The sequence below is a fragment of the Octopus bimaculoides genome, chromosome 17 (genome assembly GCF_001194135.2).
Source record: "Octopus bimaculoides isolate UCB-OBI-ISO-001 chromosome 17, ASM119413v2, whole genome shotgun sequence".
In the NCBI taxonomy this organism is placed as follows: domain Eukaryota; kingdom Metazoa; phylum Mollusca; class Cephalopoda; order Octopoda; family Octopodidae; genus Octopus; species Octopus bimaculoides.
Window position 1 is genome coordinate 26,009,291 of NC_068997.1, and position 3,869 is coordinate 26,013,159.

General features: G+C 37.3%; 1 non-coding gene across 1 annotated transcript; it reads left to right on the forward strand.

The window, feature by feature from the left end:
* Positions 1-103: 103 nt before the first annotated feature.
* On the forward strand, positions 104-177 carry Trnai-aau (transfer RNA isoleucine (anticodon AAU)). Its single transcript has one exon. It is a non-coding gene; the product is annotated as a tRNA-Ile (tRNA).
* The last annotated feature ends 3,692 nt before the right edge of the window (positions 178-3,869 follow it).

Sequence of the window (3,869 nt, forward strand, 5' to 3'; positions counted from 1 at the left end):
GCTATACTTTCCCAAGCGTCAAAAATTAACTGCGAACACATTCAGCTGTTGACTACAGTATCTTTCATTTTGATCATTATTAAGAGGGTGTTACTTGTAACGTGGCCGGTTAGCTCAGTTGGTTAGAGCGTCGTGCTAATAACGCGAATGTCGTGGGTTCGAGCCCCATACTGGCCAGCAATTTTTTTGTCTTTAGACATGTACGTGTAATTTTACCAAATCAACAGCTTCAAACACTCGTGTTATTCACACAAAAAAAAATGTAGCACATTATACATATTCTATTGGGTTGGTACACGTAATAGCACATTGGAAAACTGCTAAGAAGTAGTATTTAGTTTTAGTTCTTCTGCCGGATATTATCCGATAGGCTACGTTATATGTTATTCTTGATGAAGGATCACAGTCAGAAATGTCAAACAATCAATTCTTTCAACAACATCAGACAATAAGATAACTTGTAATCTTTCTTTTGCGTTTTTTTTATTTTTCGATTTCATGAAACTGATTAGTGCTGATCTAGTTTTAGACAACAACAAATTGAACAATATTTTGTTTAATTTTTGCCTCATAAATTTTATTGTCTGCGTTTCACAATTCAACTCCGTTTCTGTACTTACCATGGCGTCCCGCTTCAAGTGTCGTACTCGTCATCGAGTACCCAATTCTTAATAGATGATCACATAGTTGTATATTGAACTAAGGCTTTCAGTTTATACAGTTATGCACGCAGCTACACTCGAACATCTTACAATGATTTCTGGATTTAAGAAGTTAAAGAATTAATTATTTCATTCATTAATTACCAGAAAATCTGTTAAAGAAACAAAACAAGAAATGAAAAAAAAAAAAAAAGAAACTACATCAAAGAAATTATATTACTTTATTTTATTTTATTTTATTTTAGTTTAGTTTAGTTTATTTTAAATTACCGTTAAATTCATTCTGGGCGGGGGGAAGGACTGTCCTTCATTATTTGAGCGTAAACTTGGCTCCAGTATTTTCCTAAATATTTGTGTCATATCCATTACAAGTTAATGAAACAGAGGTGTGCGTCAGTTTGGTGGAGTCATAAACAGTTCGCATTCACCGCTGGAAAAAAAGTAAGGAAATGAAAAAAAAAGCATTCATTGATGATACGCGAAAAATGCCGCTCGAGGGGCTAGAAATAGCAACGAAATCTTACACGCTATCACCTTCAATATAAAAAGATGTGTATGGTGGAATGTTGTCCCTACTATTTTCTTAGAGTTTAGGTCTATCATGAACCCCAGGACTTGTAAAGCCAGAGTTTAACCTGGTTTCCATTGTGATAAGGAATTGAGATCCAAACACCCTCGCCTGAAAAGTGCCGCCAGTCTGTCACAGGGATACTGTGCAGCTATTGCTGGAACGTAATAACAGCTGTGTTGAGTAAAGCTTAGTAAGGTGAGGTGTTTTGCTCAAGAACACAACGCACTGGCCTGTCTGGGAATCGACACGACAGTCTTTCGATTGTATGCGCAACACCACAACCAACAGGCCACGCGCCTCCACGTGTTACCGGATAGAAAAAAAAAACATACAAATATACGGGATAGACATGACAGGAATTTATGTTTTTCATACATGGTTCGCTTGACTGACGCTGAGCTAGAGCTAAATAACAGCGACAACAATAACAACAACAACAACAACGACGATGCAGACGATTAGGGCTTGGATTACTGATTAAGATTAGAAATAAGAGACAGCGTTAATTAAGGCTCGGATTACAAGTTGGAATTAGAAATGAGCCAGGGTTAAGGTTTAGAGTAGGGCTTAGCTGCAGGTGGGCCTGGCTGCAGGTGGGCCTGGCTGCAGGTGGGCCTGGCCGCAGCCGGCACATACACTAGTGAAGAATTCTCTGTGGTATCAATATTTCTAAAATACCAATAATAATAATAATCATAATCATAATAATAATAAGAAGAAGAAGAATAACAACAACAACTCTGAGCAACTCTGGACCCCTATAACAACTGGAAGCCACCCGGACATGATAAGATCCCTAACTTCTGGTTAAAATATCAGATAGGAACATAAAAAGCTAGCAGAGCCAGAGACGGCTCACTGAAGAGAAAACTATCCTAATTTCCAAATCCACTGAAACGGCAAACCCACAAAATTACAGACCAATAACTTGTCTACCTACAATCTACAAAGCCTTTACTGCAATAGCATCACAGAGAATGAGCAAGCATCTGGAAGAAAACAACCTGTTTCCAGAAGACCAGAAGCGATGCTGCAAGGGCTCATACGGTTGTAAAGATCAACTAATGATCAATAAAGTCATAACTGAAGACAGCCGCAGAAAGAAGAAAGGTCTAAGTATGGCCTGGATCAATTACCGAAAGACTTTTGATAGTATTCCCCACACATGGATCCTAGAAATACTAGCCATGAACAAGGTAGCACCAATAATCATAAGATATATGACACATTCCATGAATAAATGGCAGACGAATGTTACGTAACCTCAGTTTATGAGAGACAAGAGTTTCCGAAGAAATTCTGATTACAACAGCGAAAATGAAGCTGGACCTTTAAGGGAAGGCCTCTCTCTTGGCAGTGGTTTAGTAAAGATGCAGATTGACCACAGCTGTTATACTAATACAACATCAGCAGATAATAGAGCAAGGAATTGGAAGTGGGCCAGCGAAGAAAACAGGATAGTGATGCAGTGCTACTTTGAAAGTGAACCTAAAAGAAGGGGCTATGGAAAGCGGATGTTAAAGTAACTGAACAGAGATTAGTTGATCAAGCAAATACTATTGAGAGAAGAAAGTGAATGACAGAAGAGATCACAAGAGAACTGGAAAATCTTTTGTGGAACCCTAGGGTTCCGGAGAACCCCGGTTGAGAAACGCTGACCTACAAGTACAGTGAGTGAATGACTGAACGTGAAATTGTTGATAGTTTGGAGCTACAAACCGTCATATTATATTCTAACAGACCAAATCTTATATATTCCATCCATCCATATATGTGTGTGTGTGCGTGTGTGTACATGAGTGTACATGAGTGTATTATGTGTGTGTATGTGTGTTCTCACTCATTCTCAATTCTCACCTTCCTTTCTTGCACACACTCTATCCATTCCTTTCTTCTATTCCTCATTTTATTTCTCTTTACTCTCTCTCTCTCTCTCTCTCTCTCTCTCTCTCTCTCTCTCTCTCTCTCTCTCTCTCTCTCTCTCTATTTATGGAATCTATCCTGTCATTCTCTCAAAGTATCTCTCAATATATCAAGCGCTTCCTCTATACCTATACGAATAGATAACACACATACATGCATGCATACACATACACGCGTATACATACATACATACATACATACATACATACATACATACATACATACATACATACACACAAAATCTTTGACATCTTTTATTTACTTCTGAGAGTTCTTCAAACGCGACGAACGAATATGGTAATTATCAGAATAGGCTTGGAGAAGATTAGAAAATACTTATGGCTATCGAATAGATATCAATAGATATCAATAGCGAATCAGTTAAAAGGCTCTTTGCAATAATTGGTATTTCAATAACTGGTGGCTTATACATGTCAGCCATTCATTACTTACCGCCGACAGGTGGCGTGTTAGTCAATACATACATACGTTTATGTATGCTTGTATACATATAGATATTTATGTATGCATGCATGTACGCATGTATATGCATGCATACACACACACACACACACATATATATATATATATATATGTGTATACTACATGTGTACAGGTGTGTTTTTGTATATGTATATGTTTGTGTATATATAGATACTTGTGTATGCATGTATGTACGTATATATATATATATATATATATGTATATATATA